Below are 6,102 nucleotides of genomic sequence, written 5' to 3'. Positions count from 1 at the left end.
ACGAGATCCTCTCGTAGTGGTGGAGTGTTGTAACGCCCCGGATACAACTTTCCATATTTGTAACTCCAACTCTTGCCTTTTCCGGAGGTGCGATATGATTTTTCCTTCGTGGTTGGGTTTTTGTCTTTTGTTTTGCATTTTGTTCGGTCATGCATCTCATCTCATAGCATCATGTGCATTGCATCTGCATGTTTTCATAAAGTTTGCACCCATGTTTAGTTGCCGTTTCTCTCCGTTATCTTCGCTGGGCGTTCCGAGTCAAACCACACTCTTGCACACGATCGCCTTGCCTCTCTACACAACCATTACCCCTTGCGCGCGTTCGAAAACTCTCTCGAACCCGACCCGAACAGTTGTCACCGATGGGTCCAGATCATCCCCAAACATCTATAAAACATCTCTGATTTCTTTTTTTTGGACTCCCTAGCCTATTTGTTCTCATCCGTCGGTTTTCGATCGGAAGGTCCAAACTCTCTCCCTTCCCTATATATAGTCCACCCACATGCCTTTTTGGACAAACCCTAGACCAACTCCCTAAAATTCCTCCTAGCCGCCGCCACCCCTGTCCATTCTCTCCCCCTTCCTCGGGATCTCACCCGCCTACCCATCCACCGGCCGCCACTCTCTCCATCGGGATCCCTCCCGATCCACCACCTCCCCTCGTTTTCAGCCCCGAGCCAACCAGCAGCTCCTTCTCGTCCCCGTGGAGCGGCGAGCAGTGCCTGACCCCGCCTCATCTCTGCGTCGCCGACGAGCTTCGTTCAAGATGAGCCACGCGCCCTCTTCTTTTCCTTTCTCTCCCTTCCCCTGGTTCTTCTCTCCCCTGACTGCACTGTCATCCTTTTCTGTGGTTCACAGGAAGGCCATGGCCTTGGAGCTTCACCCATGTCCCTCTCCCTCAGCGCGCCCGAGATCCATCCTCCCGATGCAACCAGCCACCTCATCCTCCTCCTTCATGTGCCCCTGTGCCCGCGAGCGCCGGGACGCTAGCCTACTCTCGCGCTCGAGGGGCTCCCCGAGCACCTCGTCCCCGCCGCCAAGTCGTCGCCCAAGGCCCCGTCCTTGCCACCCTCCGGCGACCTCGTCCTTCACGCGTTGCTGGAACCCCTCGACGCTCTCTCGCACCTGCAAGGCATCGTCCCCTAAACCTGTCAGTTTTCCTCCTCTGCAACTAGCCGGCGCACTCGTCTCGCTCATCGCATCGACCCCGCGGCCCTGGCCTCAACTCGCCGCAGGATCCATTTCCTCTCGGCGTCCACGACGAGCTCCGCCCGGTCTCCTCGCGCCCCGCCGCCCGCCGCGTCTTCGTCACGCGGTTCCCCTGCTTCTGCATGCGAGGAGGACGACCAGCGCCCCACCCCATGTTGACCGCGCTTCCTCGCTGAGCCTCTCGCCCGCCAGCTGCGCCCCCAGCGCCTAGGCCAGCGGCCTCCAAGGCCCAGCTCCTGACTCCACCAACGGGCTGAAGCCCATGGGTGAGCTGCCTCCCCTGTTCCTGTTTGGCCCGTGTTCAGATTCGCCCCGATTCATTTTTTTTTCATCTGGACGATTTTAGCAATTATTCAATGTTTAACAGATTTGCAGAAAAACCCTTGATGTTCCTGCATCTAATAACTAATTAACCATGCATCATATTTAAATAATTTGTATATGGAAAATGCTTAGTTTTTCATCTAGTTTCATAATCCGCTATTTTCATCCATGTTTAAAATGTTTAAAAATTCTGTTTGTTTAAATTTGCTCAAATGCCATGTTAAAATGATTTATTTCATAACTAAATAACCGTAGCTCCATTTTAAATAAACTTTATATGTAAATGGGGTGAAAAATGCCTTGTTTAACATGGTGCACTTTATTTTCCTGTTTAACAACAACAAAATATGTTTTAGGGCAGAACAATTCCAAATTCGAAATATGCATATGAGGATTTTCCGGAATGTTGTTTGGTGTTTCGGCCTCATTTAAACTTGCCTAGATAGGTAGTTTCATTATGCTTCACCCCTTGCCATGTTTAACAACATTTAATATTGATGAGTAGCATAGACGAGAGCGAACTAAATGATTGAATGTGGTGTTTCGTCAATATGCAACTCGTTGCATATTGAGCTCCACTTAACTTGTAGTATTGTTTGTTGCACTTTGCCATGCCATGCCTCTTTAAACCGGACATGCATCATACTTGATTGTGCATCATGCCATTTTTAAGTGGTGGTTGTTTACCATGTTGTTTGTTTCTTTCCGGTGTTGCTTCTTAGTTCCGGTAATGTTGCGATTGTGAGGATTCGTTCGTCTACGCTTGGTTCGTCTTCGTGGCTTCATCTTCTTCATGGACTCGTTCTTCTTCCTTGCGGGATTTCAAGCAAGATGACCGCTACCCTGGATCTCACTACTATCATTGCTATGCTAGTTGCTTCGTTCTATCGCTATGCTGCGCTACCTATCATTTACTCTTCAAGCCTCCCAAATTGCCACGTCAGCCTCTAACCTTTTTCACCCTTCCTAGCAAACCGTTGCTTGGCTATGTTACCGCTTTTGCTCAGCCCCTCTTATAGCGTTGTTAGTTGCAGGTGAAGTTGAAGATTGCTCCATGGTGGACAAGATTATGTTGGGATATCACAATATCTCTTATTTAATTAATGCATCTATATACTTGGTAAAGGGTGGAAGACTCGGCCTTATGCCTGGTGTTTTGTTCCACTCTTGCCGCCCTAGTTTCCGTCATACTGGTGTTATGTTCCCAGATTTTGCGTTCCTTACGCGGTTGGGTGATTTATGGGACCCCCTTGATAGTTCGCTTTGAATAAAACTCCTCCAGCAAGGCCCAACCTTGGTTTTACCATTTGCCTCACCTAGCCCTTTTTCCCTTGGGTTTCCGGAGCCTGAGGGTCATCTTTATTTTAGCCCCCCCCCCCCGGGCCAGTGCTCCTTCGAGTGTTGGTCCAAACCGAGCAACCTGTGGGGCCACCAAGGGGTAACTCGAGGGCTAGTTTTACTCGTAGCTTGACTTATCCGGTGTGCCCTGAGAACAAGGTATGTGCGACTCCTATCGGGATTTGTCGGCACATCGGGCGGCTTTGCTGGTCTTGTTTTACCATTGTCGAAATGTCTTGTAGACCGGGATTCCGAGTCTGATCGGGTCTTCCTGGGAGAAGGTATATCCTTCGTTGATCGCGAGAGCTTATCATGGGCTAAGTTGGGACACCCCTGCAGGGTATAAACTTTTGAAAGCCGTGCCCGCGGTTATGGGAAGATGGGAATTAGTTAATGTCCGGTTGTAGATAACTTGACACCATATCCGAATTAAAATGCATCAACCGTGTGTGTAGCCGTGATGGTCTCTTTTCGGCGGAGTCCGGGAAGTGAATACGGTTTTGGGTTATGATTGACGTAAGTAGGAGTTCAGGATCACTTCTTGATCATTGCTAGTTTCACTACCGTTCTGCTTGCTCTCTTCTCGCTCTTATTTGCGTTGGTTAGCCATCATATATGCTTAGTCACTGCTGCAACCTCACCACTTTACCCCTTCCTTTCCCATTATGCTTTGCTAGTCTTGATACCCATGGTAATGGGATTGCTGAGTCCTCGTGTCTCACAAATTACTACAACAACAGTTGCAGGTACAGGTTTATGCGATGATCCTGACGCGAGAGCGATGTTTGCTTGTTTTGGAGTTCTTCTTCTGCTTCTTCTTCGATCAGGGGATAGGTTCCAAATCGGTAGCCTGGGCTAGCTGGGTGGATGTCGTTTGAGTTTCTGTTTGTGTTTCATCCGTAGTCAGATGGTGCTCTTATGTATGATGTTGTTGTATTCATGTGGCATTGTTTGCCTCTTGTATGTATCCCCAACTATTATGTAATGTTGATGTAATGATATCCACCTTGCAAAAGCGTCTTCAAGATGCGCTTCTATCCTTGGTGGGACCTTCGAGTTCCTTTAGGATAGGGTCGCATCTTGGGCGTGACATAAACTAAGCAGATGGCAGTGCAACAAAGTAGAAGAAATGAAAGACACCTTATGCAAGATACGCGCAATCAATAAAAACCTTGCCAAATTAGAACAGGCACCTTGATGGGTGAACAGGACAGGCCATCTACCTTTGACTCCTCAAGGTCAGAATAGTCATTAGGATCATATTCTGAACAAGAATCTGCAGGTGGGGAGCAGATGAGTTTCAATGCATCCAGAATGGCATTCAATGCCTTGGTGCCAATTTGTTAGTCGTTGCAGTGTTCCAAAATATTCTTCTGATGCGCGCATTCCGATATTCATTGTGATTATGTACAATATCTGAGAAGCATGAAAAAATAAATAGTAGTGAGATTATCTTTGTAATGCAGAGGATATTCTAATATAGGGTTTCCCTATAAATCTTGTGTGCTATCACTGGATTCTGATGAGAGAGCCCATGTGTGTTGAAATATGGTGCGTGCATTAATATAATGTGGCACAAGTACACAAAAAAATAGGCTCCAGAAGTAAGGATAGTTGGCAGATGATAGGTTCATAATATACTATATAGAGAGTTTATTGCCAAACCATGTTAACAAGAGCACACAGCAACTAGGAAGATCATAGTGTACATAAAAGGGGTACACCATAACCAGCATATATAAATTGGGAAAGTGGAACTGGCTGGAAAATATGGTGTTGTATTGCCGCTACTAATTGAAAGCCTATCGATCACGTATAGGCCAGCTCTATAAGTTGTTGACTGCAGATGTCCCTACTCCCCTTCCTCACAAGGAACATATTGTACGTACTAAGTACATAATAACAAAAGAGGAACATGTTAAAGAACGGAAGAGGAAGCATATTCTTGAGGTTCCGCTTCTTTGCATACAATGTTGGTTGCCCACTCATGATGAATCCCAGCGCCCAAAGAAATGCAATTCCATGCTATCTCTCTATATGTGGCCACATGCATTTGGAAAATCAAGTCGGAGCATTACCTGACCAATTAAATGTGTGTCTGTTAACTAATATCAGTATCATATCACAATTCATATTTGAAGAAGTAAGCTTTGGACTTATGATTGGTGTGTTGTTTAGCTTCAAGAGTGGACTGCTGCTAGTGCGACACAAAGTAGCTACACAGATCATAGTGCAGATATAACGGGAAAACCATAAGCATCACAAGTAAAATCAGGCAAGTGGAACTTGCTGGAAAATATGGGCTACTAGTGCCGGTACGGCTAGAAAGCCTTCGGATACCAACTCTCTTCAACTGAAGGTGCGGTACTGTTAATATCAGTGTAACTCTCAAAGGTGACACAGCTCCCCGCATTTCCTTGCTAATCTTATAGGATTCAAGTGGGCAGGCCACTACAATTCCTATTCCTATGTTTACAAAATCCTACGAATCAACGAGGCCCGAAGAGTTGAAAGTGTCCGTCACAACCGACCGAATAGACCTCTACACTGCAAATGTCCCTGCTCCTCTTCACTACAAGGAACATATTGAACTACTATCATACTCCCTTCATTCCAAAATATAAGTCTTTGTAGAGATTTCCACTATGGATCACATACAAATGTATACAGATACATTTTAGAGTGTAGATTCACTCATTTTGCTCCATATGTAGTCCATGGTGGAATCTATACAAAGACTTGTATTTAGGAACGGAGAGAGTACTTATTAAAGAAGAACAGAAGAGGAACATGCTAAAGAAGAGCAAGCAAATTTTGAATAATAAAATGTCTATTACACAGTGCCCACACACGATGAACCAGAGCGTATTAAGAATGCAACTCCTTGATGTTTCTCTATATGTGGTGCACGTGCTTTTCAGAACTAAAGTAGGAGCATTAGCTGACCAATTAAACATTATCTATTTCAGTAATATCAACATCATATTAAATTTGTATTTGAGCAACAAGTTTGGAATTAGGAGTGGCACATTGTTTCGCTTGATGGATTGAGGAGCAGTGCTAAGCAGCTATGATGATGGTTCTGAATATAAAGGAATGTCTGCATGCAAGTCGCGTGACTTTCGTCATTTGGGTCAGTCGACCATTTCAGGTGGTTGGATAATGATCCTACATCTCGTAACCCTTCTTCTTCCTCATCTCTGATTCTTCCCCTACAGAACACCACACGGC

This window comes from Triticum dicoccoides, chromosome 4B (assembly GCF_002162155.2).
Source record: "Triticum dicoccoides isolate Atlit2015 ecotype Zavitan chromosome 4B, WEW_v2.0, whole genome shotgun sequence".
NCBI lineage: Eukaryota > Viridiplantae > Streptophyta > Magnoliopsida > Poales > Poaceae > Triticum > Triticum dicoccoides.
The sequence above is the reverse complement of the archived record's forward strand: the minus strand, read 5'-3'. Positions refer to the sequence as shown.